Here is a 17225-nt window from a genome sequence, read left to right on the forward strand (position 1 = left end):
TACAAAACACAGAAATGGACCTTACTCTTTAAACGGACTGGGTACACATCCTATGACCCTGCAAAACGCACAGCCCTGAAAGCTCACCAGCACACACAGACAGCTGCACAGCTTTGTGGGAGTTAACCCCAGACAAGCCTGGGTGCAGGAAAATTACAAATGTAGTCTTGTAGAAATCTTTGGAGCCTGTTGCAGTTAATATCATTGAGTTAAAGGGACAGTAAAGTCAAAATTAAACTTAAATGGACTTGATAGAGCATAACATTTTTTACAACTTTCCAATATACTTTTGTTATCAATTTTTCTTAGTTCTCTTGGTATCCTTTGTTAAAGATTAATTCAAGGTGAGCTCAGGAGTGTTTTAGGCCATCTGGCAGCAGTGTTTTCAACATTGTTTATATATATGTTATACTGCTAATTAGTCTGCTAAAGGCACATGCACACTAATAAGCTCATGCTCAGTGTGCATAGAGGAATATGGCTACACCTCACTGACGATGCCCAACGAAGGCCGAAATGATTGTCTGGGGTTGCTGTGTTTCTTGTTCAGAGAGGAATTGCCTGGTATTTCGGCGCTTGACTGACCGACTAATATATGTATATATATATATATATATATATATATATATATATATGACTAAATATTTAAACATTTCCCCCTATGTCAAGAACATTGGAATGTGGATTATTTACAGTAGATACATAGTTAAAACCATTATTAAATATTAATTTTGAATAAAAATGCCTTTCTCTTGTAAGGTGTATCCAGTCCACGGGTTCATCCATTACTTGTGGGATATTCTCCTTCCCAACAGGAAGTTGCAAGAGGACACCCACAGCAGAGCTGTCTATATAGCTCCTCCCCTAACTGCCACTCCCAGTCATTCTCTTGCAACTCTCGACAAGAAAGGAAGTATCAAGAGATATGTGGTGACTTAGTGTAGTTTTACCTTCAATCAAAAGTTTGTTATTTTTAAACGGTACCGGCGTTGTACTGTTTTACTCTCAGGCAGAAATTAGAAGAAGAATTCTACCTGGAGGTTTGATGATCTTAGCGGTTTGTAACTAAGGTCCATTGCTGTTCTCACACATAACTGAAGAATATGGGAAAACTTCAGTTGGGGGAACGGTCTGCAGATTACCTGCTTTGAGGTATGTTCAGTACTTTTATTTCTAGAGAGATGAATAAGTTCTAGAAAATGCTGACAGAGCCTTGTGTATTTGAGGTAAGACTGATGCAGTGATTTAACAGCGACTGGGATCATGCTTACAAAACAGGGCAATACTCATGTTAATATTCATATTACTTAGTGACAAAACGTTTACATGATTTCATAAATAGGACGTTTTTTCTCTGAGGGAGATAAGTCTTTATTTGGGGCCTAGTTTCCACATGGCTAGTCAGATACTCCTAGGAGTATTTTCTTAAGGCCCTTCTAACATCCAGTACATGCTGGGAGGGGCCTATCTTAGCACTCTAACTGTGCAGTTTTAATTCAGACTGAGACATCCAGCTTCCCTAGAGGTTTCCTCTGGCATCTGAGGACCATTTCAAAGGGGTTATTTCTGCACAAAATTGTATTTGAGGGCAGGTAGGAGCCTCAGCAGAGCTGTGGCAAGGTGCTCAATTGACTTTTAACGTTTTTCAATCCGGTTTGGGGCCTAAGGGGTTAATCATCCATTTGCAAGTGGGTGCAATGTTGCTTTAGTCCCTTACACACACTGTAAAAATTTCAAAGACTTTACTGTATTTTTACACTGTTTTGCAGTTTAAGTGCTAGTTTTTTTTCTCTTAAAGGCACAGTAACGTTTTTGTTTAATTTCTGTTTCACCTTTATTAAAGTGTTTTCCAAGCTTGCTTGTCTCATTACTAGTCTGTTAAACATGTCTGACATAGAGGAAACTCCTTGTTCAATATGTTTTGAAGCCATGGTGGAACCCCCTCTTAGAATGTGTACCAAATGTACTGATATTTCTATAAACTATAAAGACCATATTATGGCGCTTAAAGATTTATCTCCAGGGGATTCTCTGACTGAAAAGAGGGAGATAATGCCATCTAGCTCTCCCCATGTGTCAGAACCTATAACTCCCGCTCAAGTGACGCCAAGTACATCTAGCGCGTCTAATTCTTTTACCTTACAGGACATGGCGGCAGTTATGAATGCTACCCTCTCAGAGGTATTCTCCAAACTGCCAGGGCTACAAGGAAAGCGAGACAGCTCTGGGGCTAGAACTAATACAGAGCTTTCTGACGCTTTAATGCCTGTGTCCGATATACCCTCACAATACTCAGAAGCCGAGGCAGGTGAGCTTCTATCTGTGGGTGACATTTCAGACTCAGGGAAGGCATTACTTCAGTCTGATTCTGAAATTACAGCATTTAAATTTAAGCTTGAACACCTCCGCTTATTGCTTAGGGAGATTTCTCCTGTTAAGTGTAGTCAGTCCACGGGTCATCCATTACTTATGGGATATTAACTCCTCCCTAACAGGAAGTGCAAGAGGATCACCCAAGCAGAGCTGCTATATAGCTCCTCCCCTCTACGTCATACCCAGTCATTCTCTTGCACCTAACTAATCGATAGGATGTGTGAGAGGACAGTGGTTTTTAAAACTTAGTTTTTATTTCTTCAATCAAAAGTTTGTTATTTTAAACGGCACCGGAGTGTGTTGTTTTTTCTCAGGCAGCATTAGAAGAAGAATCTGCCTGAGTTTGTGTATGATCTTAGCGGACGTAACTAAGATCCATTTGCTGTTCTCGGCCTTCTGAGGAGCGGGGTAACTTCAGAACAGGGGACAGCGGGCAGGGTTTACCTGCAAAGAGGTATGTTGCAGTATATTATTTTCTAAGGAATGGAATTGACTGAGAAAATACTGCTAATACCGTTAAAATGTAAGTACAGCCTTAAATGCAGTAGTAGCAACTGGTATCAGGCTGTTATGTATGTATGTTGGCACTGAGGTATTTCTGGGGAATGGCACTTCACTAAGAAAATACTGTATACATATAACTTATAGCCTTTCTGCAGTGAGAGCGACTAGCAACAGGCTTTTTAATATCATTTCATATATTAAAACGTTTACTGGCAGGTTAATCGTTTTTTTCTCTGAGGTACTTGGTGAAAAAAAATTTTTGGGCATTATTTTCCACTTGGCTATCGTTTATTTTAAATAAAGTCAGTTTATTCAGCTTCCCCACTGTTGTATTATGAGTGGGAGGGGCCTATTTTGGCGCAGTAGAAATTCAGTCACAAATTTCCTTATTCTCCCTGCATGATCCAGAACGTCTCTACAAAGCTCAGGGGTCTCCAAAAGGGCTAGACAGTCTCATTTTCGTGCCTTTCGTAACTACAAGGCAGGAGCAGCATCAACTTCCTCCGCTCCAAAACAGGAAGGTTCTGTTGCTAGATTCAGACAGGGCTGGAAACCTAACCAGACCTGGAACAAGGGCAAGCAGGCCAGAAAACCTGCTGCTGCCCCTAAGACAGCATGAAGTGAGGGCCCCCAATCCGGAAACGGATCTAGTAGGGGGCAGACTTTCTCTCTTCGCCCAGGCTTGGGCAAGAGATGTCCAGGATCCCTGGGCGTTAGAGATCATATCTCAGGGATATCTTCTGGACTTCAAAGCTTCTCCTCCAAAAGGGAGATTTCATCTTTCAAGGTTGTCAACAAACCAGATAAAGAAAGAGGCGTTTCTACGCTGTGTACAAGACCTTTTACTAATGGGAGTGATCCACCCGGTTCCGCGGTCGGAGCACGGACAAGGGTTTTACTCAAATCTGTTTGTGGTTCCCAAGAAGGAAGGAACCTTCAGACCAATCTTGGATTTAAAAATCCTAAACAAATTCCTAAGAGTTCCATCGTTCAAAATGGAAACTATTCGGACAATCTTACCCATGATCCAAAAGGGTCAGTACATGACCACAGTGGATTTAAAGGATGCCTACCTGCACATACCGATTCACAAAGATCATTACCGGTACCTAAGATTTGCCTTCCTAGACAGGCATTACCAGTTTGTAGCTCTTCCCTTCGGATTGGCTACTGCCCCAAGAATCTTTACAAAGGTTCTGGGTTCTCTTCTGGCGGTACTAAGACCGCGAGGAATATCGGTAGCTCCGTACCTAGACGACATTCTGATACAAGCGTCAAGTCTCCAAACTGCCAAGTCTCATACAGAGTTTGTACTGGCATTTCTAAGGTCACATGGGTGGAAAGTGAACGAAGGAAAGAGTTCTCTATTGCCACTCACAAGAGTTCCCTTCTTAGGGACTCTTATAGATTCTGTAGAAATGAAAATTTACCTGACAGAAGACAGGTTAACAAAACTTCTAAATGCTTGCCGTGTCCTTCATTCCATTCCGCACCCGTCAGTGGCTCAATGTATGGAGGTAATAGGCTTAATGGTAGCGGCAATGGACATAGTACCCTTTGCACGCCTGCATCTCAGACCACTGCAATTGTGCATGCTGAGCCAGTGGAATGGGGATTACTCAGATTTGTCCCCTATGCTGAATTTGGATCAGGAGACAAGAAATTCTCTTCTATGGTGGCTTTCTCGGCCACATCTGTCCAAGGGGATGCCCTTCAGCAGACCAGATTGGACGATTGTAACTACAGACGCCAGCCTGATAGGTTGGGGCGCTATCTGGAACTCCCTGAAGACTCAGGGATCTTGGTCTCAGGAGGAGAGTCTCCTTCCCATAAACATTCTGGAATTAAGAGCAGTTTTCAATGCTCTTCTGGCTTGGCCTCAGTTAGCAACTCTGAGGTTCATCAGGTTTCAGTCGGACAACATCACGACTGTGGCTTACATCAACCATCAGGGAGGGACAAGGAGTTCCCTAGCGATGATGGAAGTCTCAAAGATAATTCTCTGGGCAGAGTCTCACTCTTGCCACCTATCAGCGATCCACATCCCAGGCGTGGAGAACTGGGAAGCGGATTTTCTAAGTCGTCAGACTTTTCATCCGGGGGAGTGGGAACTTCATCCGGAGGTTTTTGCACAAATACTTCGGCGTTGGGGCAAACCAGATCTGGATCTCATGGCGTCTCGCCAGAACGCCAAACTTCCGTGTTACGGATCCAGGTCCAGAGACCCGGGAGCGGTTCTGATAGATGCTCTAACAGCACCTTGGGCCTTCAACATGGCTTATGTGTTTCCACCTTTCCCGTTGCTTCCTCGATTGATTGCCAGGATCAAACAGGAGAGAGCATCGGTGATTCTAATAGCGCCTGCGTGGCCACGCAGGACCTGGTATGCAGACCTAGTGGACATGTCGTCCTGTCCACCATGGTTTCTGCCTCTGAGACAGGACCTTCTGGTTCAGGGTCCTTTCAAACATCCAAATCTAATTTCTCTGAAGCTGACTGCTTGGAGATTGAACGCTTGATTCTATCAAAGCGTGGATTCTCGGAATCAGTGATTGATACCTTAATACAGGCTAGAAAGCCTGTCACCAGGAAAATTTACCATAAAATATGGCGCAAATACTTGCATTGGTGCGAATCCAAGAGTTACTCATGGAGTAAGGTTAGGATTCCTAGGATATTGTCTTTTCTACAAGAAGGTTTAGAAAAGGGTTTATCTGCTAGTTCCTTAAAGGGACAGATCTCAGCTTTGTCCATCCTTTTACACAAACGTCTGTCAGAAGTTCCAGACGTTCAGGCTTTTTGTCAGGCTTTGGCCAGGATTAAGCCTGTGTTTAAAACTGTTGCTCCACCATGGAGCTTAAACTTAGTTCTTAACATTTTACAGGGTGTTCCGTTTGAACCCCTTCATTCCATTGATATCAAGCTGTTATCTTGGAAAGTTCTGTTTTTAATGGCTATTTCCTCGGCTCGAAGAGTCTCTGAGTTATCGGCCTTACATTGTGATTCCCCTTATCTGATTTTCCATTCAGACAAGTTAGTTCTGCGTACTAAACCTGGGTTCTTACCTAAGGTAGTTACCAACAGGAATATCAATCAAGAGATTGTTGTTCCATCATTGTGTCCTAACCCTTCTTCAAAGAAGGAACGACTTCTGCACAATCTGGACGTTGTCCGTGCCCTGAAATTTTATTTACAGGCAACTAAAGATTTTCGACAAACTTCTTCCCTATTTGTCGTGTATTCTGGACAGAGGAGAGGTCAAAAGGCTTCGGCCACCTCTCTCTCTTTTTGGCTTCGTAGCATAATACGTTTAGCCTATGAGACTGCTGGACAGCAGCCTCCTGAAAGAATTACAGCTCATTCTACTAGAGCTGTGGCTTCCACTTGGGCCTTTAAGAATGAGGCCTCTGTTGAACAGATTTGCAAGGCTGCAACTTGGTCTTCACTTCACACTTTTTCCAAATTTTACAAATTTGACACTTTTGCTTCTTCGGAGGCTGTTTTTGGGAGAAAGGTTCTTCAGGCAGTGGTTCCTTCCGTGTAAAGAGCCTGCCTGTCCCTCCCGTCATCCGTGTACTTTTAGCTTTGGTATTGGTATCCCATAAGTAATGGATGACCCGTGGACTGACTACACTTAACAGGAGAAAACATAATTTATGCTTACCTGATAAATTCCTTTCTCCTGTAGTGTAGTCAGTCCACGGCCCGCCCTGTTTTTATGGCAGGTCTAAATTTTAAATTATACTCCAGTCACCACTGCACCCTATAGTTTCTCCTTTCTCGTTTGGTTTTTGGTCGAATGACTGGGTATGACGTAGAGGGGAGGAGCTATATAGCAGCTCTGCTTGGGTGATCCTCTTGCACTTCCTGTTAGGGAGGAGTTAATATCCCATAAGTAATGGATGACCCGTGGACTGACTACACTACAGGAGAAAGGAATTTATCAGGTAAGCATAAATTATGTTTTTAGCGACTCTGGATGACTGTGACCCCATTATGGTTCCAGAGAAATTGTGTAAAATGGACAAATACTTTGCAGTGCCTGTTTACACTGATGTTTTTCCAGTCCCTAAGAGGTTTTCGGAAATTATTACTAAGGAGGGAGCAGTCTCTACCCTAGCTAAGCGTACAACTATCCCCGTCGAGGACATTTGTGCTTTCCTAGATCCTATGGATAAAAAATTGGAGGGTCTCCTTAAGAAAATTTTTATACATCAAGGTTTTATTCTCCAGCCTCTTGCATGCATTGCCCCAGTTACTGCTGCAGCAGCTTTTTGGTTTGAGTCTCTTGAGGAGGCTCTACTGGTAGAGACCCCACTAGACGATATTCTAGACAGGATTAAAGCTCTTAAGTTAGCTAACTCCTTTATTTCTGACGCCATTTTTCATTTAGCCAAGCTAACGGCTAAGAATTCAGGTTTTGCCATTTTGGCGCGTAGGGCGCTATGGCTTAAGTCCTGGTCAGCAGACGTTACTTTAGGAACAGGGGCAGGGCTTCTATTCAAATCTGTTTATAGTTCCCAAAAAAGAGGGAACTTTCAGACCAATCTTGGATCTCAAGATCCTAAACAAATGTCTCAGAGTCCCATCCTTCAAGATGGAGACTATCCGAACCATCCTCCCTATGATCCAGGAGGGTCAATATATGACTACAGTGGACTTAAAGGATGCTTATCTCCACATTCCGATTCACAGAAATCATCATCAGTTCCTCAGGTTCGCCTTCTTAGACAGGCATTACCAGTTTGTGGCTCTTCCCTTCGGGTTAGCCACGGCACCAAGAATCTTTACAAAGGTTCTAGGGTCCCTACTGGCGGTTCTAAGGCCACGGGGCATAGCAGTGGCTCCTTACGTAGACAAGATTCTGATACAGGCGTCGACTTTTCAAATCGCCAAGTCCCATACGGACATTGTTCTGGCCTTTCTGAGGTCTCACGGGTGGAAGGTGAGCGAAGAAAAGAGTTCTCTCTACCCTCTCACAAGAGTTTTCTTCCTAGGAACACTGATAGATTCAGTAGAAATGAAAATTTTTCTGACAGAGGTCAGGTTATCAAAGCTTCTAACTTCCTGCCGTGCTCTTCATTCCACTTCTCAGCTGTCAGTGGCTCAGTGTATGGAAGTAATCGGCCTGGTAGCGGCAATGGACATAGTTCCGTTTGCCCGCCTACATCTCAGACCACTGCAACTTTGCATGCTCAATCATTGGAATGGGGATTACACAGATTTGTCCCCTCTGCTAAATCTGGATCAAGAGACCAGGGATTCTCTTCTCTGGTGGTTATCTCGGGTCCATCTGTCCAGGGGAATGAGTTTCCGCAGGCCAGAGTGGACTATAGTGACGACAGATGCCAGCCTTCTGGGCTGGGGCGCGGTCTGGAACTCCCTGAAGGCTCAGGGTTCGTGGACTCAGGAGGAAGCCCTCCTTCCGATAAACATTCTGGAACTGAGAGCGATATTCAATGCTCTTCAGGCTTGGCCTCAACTAGCTGCGGTCAGGTTCATCAGATTTCAGTCGGACAGTATCACAACTGTAGCCTATATCAACCATCAGGGGGGAACAAGAAGCCCCCTGGCAATGTTGGAGGTTTCAAAGATAATTCTATGGGCAGAGGTTCACTCTTGCCATCTCTCAGCTATCCATATCGGCGGATTTTCTAAGTCGGCAGACTTTTCATCCGGGGGAGTGGGAGCTCTATCCGGAGGTATTTGCCCAGCTGATTCAACTATGGGGCAAACCAGAACTGGATATTATGGCGTCTCGTCAGAATGCCTAGCTTCCTTGTTACGGGTCCAGGTCAAGGGATTCCCAGGCAGCGCTGATAGATGCTGTGGCAGTGCCCTGGTCCTTCAGCCTGGCTTATGTGTTCCCATCATTTCCTCTCCTCCCTCGTCTGATTGCTAAGATCAAGCAGGAGAGAGCTTTGGTGATTTTGATAGCACCGGCGTGGCCACGCAGGACTTGGTATGCAGATCTGGTGGACATGTCATCCCTTCCACCATGGATTCTGCCGCTGAGGCAGGACCTTCTACTCCAAGGTCCTTTCAAACATCCAAATCTAATTTCTCTGCGACTAACTGCTTGGAGATTGAACGCTTGATTTTATCAAAACGTGGTTTCTCCGAGTCGGTCATTGATACCGAATCCACATTGGTGTGAATCCAAGGGTTACTCATGGAGTAAAGTCAGGATTCCTAGGATATTATCCTTTCTCCAAGAAGGATTGGAGAAGGGATTGTCAGCTAGTTCCTTAAAGGGACAGATTTCTGCTCTGTCTATTCTTCTGCACAAGCGTCTGGCAGATGTTCCAGACGTTCAGGCGTTTTGTCAGGCTTTAGTTAGAATCAAGCCTGTGTTTAAACCTGTTGCTCCACCATGGAGTTTAAATTTAGTTCTTAAAGTTCTTCAAGGGGTTCCGTTTGAACCTCTGCATTCCATAGATATCAAGCTTTTATCTTGGAAAGTTCTGTTTTTGGTAGCTATCTCTTCAGCTCGAAGAGTTTCAGAGTTATCTGCCTTACAGTGTGATTCCCCTTATCTGATCTTCCATGCAGATAAGGTAGTTTTGCGTACCAAACCTGGGTTTCTTCCTTAGGTGGTATCTAATAAGAATATCAATCAGGAGATTGTTGTTCCGTCACTGTGTCCTAATCCTTCTTCAAAGAAGGAACTTCTATTACACAATCTTGACGTGGTTCGTGCTTTAAAGTTTTATTTACAAGCTACTAAGGATTTTCGTCAAACATCTGCATTGTTTGTTGTCTACTCTGGACAGAGGAGAGGCCAAAAGGCTTTGGCATCTTCTCTTTCTTTTTGGCTGAGAAGCATAATCCGTTTAGCTTATGAGACTGCTGGCCAGCAGCCTCCTGAAAGAATTACAGCTCATTCCACTAGAGCGGTAGCTTCCACATGGGCTTTTAAAAATGAGGCCTCTGTTGAACAGATTTGTAAGGCGGCGACTTGGTCTTCGCTTCATACTTTTTCTAAATTCTACAAATTTTATACTTTTACTTCCTCGGAGGCTATTTTTGGGAGAAAGGTCTTGCAGGCAGTGGTGCCTTCCGTTTAAGTTCCTGCCTTGTCCCTCCCTTCATCCGTGTCCTAAAGCTTTGGTATTGGTATCCCACAAGTAATGGATGAACCCGTGGACTGGATACACCTTACAAGAGAAAACAAAATTTATGCTTACCTGATAAATTTCTTTCTCTTGTGGTGTATCCAGTCCACGGCCCGCCCTGTCACTTAAAGGAAGGTGTTTTTTATTTTTAAACTACAGTCACCACTGCACCCTATAGTTTCTCCTTTTTCTTTCTTGTCTTCGGTCGAATGACTGGGAGTGGCAGTTAGGGGAGGAGCTATATAGACAGCTCTGCTGTGGGTGTCCTCTTGCAACTTCCTGTTGGGAAGGAGAATATCCCACAAGTAATGGATGAACCCGTGGACTGGATACACCACAAGAGAAAGAAATTTATCAGGTAAGCATAAATTTTGTTTTTTTCATGTTTTCAGATAGTTGACTGCAAAGGGCTCCATTGCATATGCATATATTTAACCCCTTAAGGACCGGCATTTCAGACAAAACCTTTTTTATATTTACTTATCAAAACTATATATTTTTTTTTAGTAGACAACCCAAAGTATTGATCTAGGCTCATTTTGGTATATTTCATGCCACCATTTCACCGCCAAAAGCGATCAAATAAAAAAATCGTTAACTTTTTCACAATTTTAGGTTTCTCACTGAAATGATTTACAAACAGCTTGTGCAATCATGGCACAAATGGTTGTAAATGCTTCTCTGGGATCCCCTTTGTTCAGAAATAGCAGACATATATGGCTTTGGCATTGCTTTTAGGTAATTAGAAGGCCGCTAAATGCTGCTGCGCACCACACTTGTATTATACTCAGCAGTCAAGGGGTTAATTAGGTAGCTTGTAGGGTTAATTTTAGCTTTAGGGCAGAGATCAGCCTCCCACTTGACACACCCCACCCATGATCCCTCCCTGACCCCTCTCAAACAGCTCTCTTCCCTCCCCCACCCCCCAAAGGTCACCCCCATCTTAAGTACTGACAGAAAGTCTGCCAGTAGAAAAATAAAAGTTTATTTTATATATATATATATATATATATATATATATATATATATATATATATAAATATATATATATATATATAAATTTTTTTTCTGCAGGGTAGTATCCCCCTTACCTCCCAACCTCCCTGATCCCCCCCAAACAGCTCTCTAACCCTCCCCCTCTACCTATTAGTGGCCATCTAATTTTTCTGGAGTGTAGCTGCCCCCCCTGATTTTTTTTTTTTTTTTTAATAATACTCATTTTTCTGTAGTGTAGCTCCCCCTCTACCTATTAGTGGCCATCTAATTTTTCTGTAGTGTAGCTGCCCCCCCTGATTTTTTTTTTTTTGATTTTTTTTTAATAATACTCATTTTTCTGTAGTGTAGCTGCCCCCCCTCAATACCTAAACCCCGCTCCCCCTCGCAGATCCCTTTTTTCGCCAAATTACCCCACATATGATCCCCTCATTGCCCTTCCTCCCTCCTTCCCCATCAATCACGCAGCTGGATTATTTTCTTTTTTTTCCCCCAAGTAGCGTGGCCGAGCGGTCCTGCCTTCTCCCGCCGCCTCCTCCATCGATGGGCTGCCCACCCGCCTCACTTCTTACGCTCCCACCCACCAACGATCAGTCCCACGCTGTCCGATGTGGCCCTCTCTGCTTCGGTAACTCTGCAATTTTATTTCTGGAGTGCCCCAGCTTAAGGGCATAACGACCAGCGTCGTACAGGGTACGGCGCTGGTCGTTAAGGGGATATACAGTTGTAATCAAAATTATTCAACCCCCGTTGCAAATCAGGTTTATTGTCAAAATTTACAGACTTTCAGCTGTTTGCAATGAACAAATCAAACAAAAGCAATTGAAATAGCTCAAAACAATGAATGTGTCATGTGGTTTCCCCAAACTCAACTGAAAATGCAAGTTTTAATGAATTCTGCCGTCTCAAAATGATTCAACCCCCCTGAATAGAATCCCTCACAACAGCACAAATATGCAAAACAGGTGTTGTCTCTAGCACACCTGAGGCAACTAATCAAGGGCTTCATTAGTTGCACCAGGTGTGCTTTAGCTAGAACACATGAAATACCTGAACTGGCGGGGGGTTTGTTGAGTGTCACGTTTGACTGCATGTTAGAAAGATGGCTAAGTCAAGAGAATGGTCCAAAAAGTTAAGAGAAGAAATCATTGCCCTTCACAAACAAGGAACAGGATACAGAAAAATAGTGAAGGCAAAGAATGTTCTTAGAGACACCATTCGAAGTATAGTTTGCAAGTTCAAAGTTAAAGGGCCATAATACCCAAATGTTTAAACACTTGAAAGTGATGCAGCATAGCTGTAAAAAGCTGACTAGAAAATATCTCCTGAACATCTCTATGTAAAAAAGAAAGATATTTTACCTCAAAAGTTCCTCAGTAGCCACCTCCCATTGTAAAGGATTTCTAAGCAGCATTTTAATGCGTTTGTCCTGGGACATCTGAAGGGATGAGCATCGTGCACTCTCATATTATTTCACCAATCAGGTAAAGGAAGCTTACTATGAAATCTCATGAGAGTTAAGTGAAATCTCATGAGATCACAGTAAAAGAGTTCATGACCTCAGCACTGCTGATGCTGATTGGCTGCTGTTCATTTCTTCATTTTTTTTAATTTGTTTACCTGCAGCTGGGAGCAGCTGAGTATAACCTTTTACACAGAACTTACTCTGCTGAGCTGAGGAGATTGTGAGGTAAAATATCTTCCTTTTTTACATAGAGATGCTGAGGTGATATTTTCCTGTCAGCTTTTTACAGTTATACTGCATCAGTTTCAAGTGATTTAGCATATGAGTATTATGTCCCTTTAAAGGAACAGTGGTTACACTATCTAGACGGGGCAGAAAAAAGAAGCTATTAACGGCTGCAACCAGATTTCTGAGATGGCAGGTTGACAAAAACCCTCGGGTGACTGCAAAAGACCTGCAGCAAGACTCGGTGGCAACAGGCACTGAGGTTTCAGTTTGCACAGTAAGGCGCATACTAAACGCAGGTTTCCATGCCAGAACTCCAGGACGTACACCACTACTGACCCAAAAGCACAAGAAAGTCAGCTCCAATATACTCAAAATCATATAACTAAGCCACACAGGGCCGGTGCTAGGCTTTTTGCTTACACAGGCGAAGATACTTTTTGCTGCCCCCCCCAAAAAAAATGTTTTTAGAAAAGCTAATTATACAACATGTTATTGCTAGACAGCATCTCACGGAACCACACAACTGCACATCATGTCACACGTGTTACACCTATAGAGTATGATTTAACTAGGAAGGGGAGTGCGATATGTATAGACAGACAGCACCACATGACGACAGATTGACACACTATGAAAAACAAAACATCATGTGGTCTATACTTAGCACATTTCTACAACAAGGTAACAGCTACACAAATAGGAACAGAATTACATACATGTTTACATAGCTGTACAATACGGCACTGCTAGCAAGGTGAGTTACGCAACTGCACAACATGCCACTACACACCTTACACAGCTGTATAGCATGACTAGTGGTGGCTGGCAGAGGACATTTTGAGTTAGTGGGGCACCTAGACTCCTAACGGACTTAACCCTGAATGTGATATCCTCCCACCCCATACCTCCAATATGTACTACACAAAAAATAAACACACATATCATTGTACATCTGCACACAAGAACACACACATAGGCATAAACATACACAAGAACATGAACAAACATTACCATATGCAGACACAAAAAGAGACACACTCAGATTCTTACTCTCACACAGACATACTCATGCACACAACACTACATGCTCTCACACAGACATACTCATGCACACAACCCTACATGCTCTCACACAGACATACTCATGCACACAACCCTACATGCTCACACACAGGCATACTCATGCACACAAACCCTACATGCTCACACAGACATACTCATGCACACAACCCTACATGCTCTCACACAGACATACTCATGCACACAACCCTACATGCTCACACACAGACATACTCATGCACACAACCCTACATGCTCTCACACAGACATACTCATGCACACAACACTACATGCTCTCACACAGACATACTCATGCACACAACCCTACATGCTCTCACACAGACATACTCATGCACACAACCCTACATGCTCACACACAGGCATACTCATGCACACAACCCTACATGCTCACACAGACATACTCATGCACACAACCCTACATGCTCTCACACAGACATACTCATGCACACAACCCTACATGCTCACACACAGACATACTCATGCACACAACCCTACATGCTCACACACAGACATACTCATGCACACAACCCTACATGTTCTCACACAGACATACTCATGCACACAACCCTACATGCTCACACAGACATACTCATGCACACAACCCTACATGCTCACACACAGACATACTCATGCACACAACCCTACATGTTCACACAGACATACTCATGCACACAATCCTACATGCTCACACACAGACATACTCATGCACACAACCCTACATGCTCACACACAGACATACTCATGCACACAACCCTACATGCTCACACAGACATACTCATGCACACAACCCTACATGCTCTCACACAGGCATACTCATGCACACAACCCTACATGCTCACACAGACATACTCATGCACACAACCCTACATGTTCTCACACAGACATACTCATGCACACAACCCTACATGCTCACGCAGACATACTCATGCACACAATCCTACATGCTCACACACAGACATACTCATGCACACAACCCTACATGCTCACACACAGACATACTCATGCACACAAACCCTACATGCTCCCACACAGACATACTCATGCCACACAACCCTACATGCTCACACAGACATACTCATGCACACAAACCCCTACATGCTCTCACACAGACATACTCATGCACACAACCCTACATGCTCACACAGACATACTCATGCACACAACCCTACATGCTCTCACACAGGCATACTCATGCACACAACCCTACATGCTCACACACAGACATACTCATGCACACAGCCCTACATGCTCTCACACAGACATACTCATGCACACAACCCTACATGCTCTCACACAGACATACTCATGCACACAACCCTACATGCTCACACACAGACATACTCATGCACACAACCCTACATGTTCTCACACAGACATACTCATGCACACAACCCTACATGCTCACACAGACATACTCATGCACACAACCCTACATGCTCACACACAGACATACTCATGCACACAACCCTACATGCTCACACACAGACATACTCATGCACACAACCCTACATGCTCACCACAGACATACTCATGCACAAACCCTACATTGCTCACACACAGACATACTCATGCACACAACCCTACATGACACACACAGACATTACTCATGCACACAACCCTACATGCTCTCACACAGACATACTCATGCACACACAACCCCTACATGCTCTCACACAGACATTCTCATGCACCACAAACCCTAATACTGCACACACACAGACATACTCATGCACAAACCCTACATGCTCACACACAGTACATACTCATGCAGCACAACCCTACATGCTCACACAGGACATCTCATGCACACAACCCTACATGTTCTCACACACAGACATACTCATGCACACAACCCTACATGCTCACACAAAGACATACTCATGCCACACAACCCTACATGCTTCTCACACAGACATACTCAATGCACTACAACCCTACATGCTCACACACAGACATACTCATGCACACAACCCTACATGCTCACACACGACATACTCATGCACACAACCCTACATGTTCTCACACAGACATACTCATGCACACAACCCTACATGCTCTCACACAGACATACTCATGCACACAACCCTACATGCTCTCACACAGACATACTCATGCACACAACCCTACATGCTCACACAGACATACTCATGCACACAACCCTACATGTTCTCACACAGACATACTCATGCACACAACCCTACATGCTCTCACACAGACATACTCATGCACACAACCCTACATGCTCTCACACAGACATACTCATGCACACAACCCTACATGCTCACACAGACATACTCATGCACACAACCCTACATGCTCTTACACAGACATACTCATGCACACAACCCTACATGCTCTCACACACAGACATACTCATGCACACAACCCTACATGCTCTCACACACACATACTCATGCACACAACCCTACATGCTCTCACACAGACATAGTCATGCACACAACCCTACATGCTCTCACAGACATACTCATGCACACAACCCTACATGCTCTCACACAGACATACTCATGCACACAACCCTACATGCTCACACACAGACATACTCATGCACACAACCCTACTGCTCACACACAGACATACTCATGCACACAAGCCCTACATGCTCACACAGACATACTCATGCACACAACCCTACATGTTCTCACACAGACATACTCATGCACACAACCCTACATGTTCTCACACAGACATACTCATGCACACAACCCTACATGCTCACACACAGACATACTCATGCACACAACCCTACATGCTCACACACAGACATACTCATGCACACAACCCTACATGTTCTCACACAGACATACTCATGCACACAACCCTACATGCTCACACACAGACATACTCATGCACACAGCCCTACATGCTCACACACAGACATACTCAGGCACACAACCCTACATGCTCTCACACAGGCATACTCATGCACACAACCCTACATGCTCTCACACAGACATACTCATGCACACAACCCTACATGTTCTCACACAGACATACTCATGCACACAACCCTACATGCTCTCACACAGACATACTCATGCACACAACCCTACATGCTCTCACACAGACATACTCATGCACACAACCCTACATGCTCACACAGACATACTCATGCACACAACCCTACATGCTCTCACACAGACATACTCATGCACATAACCCTACATGTTCTCACACAGACATACTCATGCACACAACCCTACATGTTCACACACAGACATACTCATGCACATAACCCTACATGCTCACACAGACATACTCATGCACACAACCCTACATGCTCACACAGACATACTCATGCACACAGCCCTACATGCTCACACAGACATACTCATGCACACAACACTACATGTTCTCACACAGACATACTCATGCACACAACCCTACATGTTCTCACACAGACATACTCATGCACACAATCTTACATGCTCACACAGACATACTCATGC

The sequence above is a fragment of the Bombina bombina genome, chromosome 12 (assembly GCF_027579735.1).
Source record: "Bombina bombina isolate aBomBom1 chromosome 12, aBomBom1.pri, whole genome shotgun sequence".
Taxonomy (NCBI): Eukaryota; Metazoa; Chordata; class Amphibia; order Anura; family Bombinatoridae; genus Bombina; species Bombina bombina.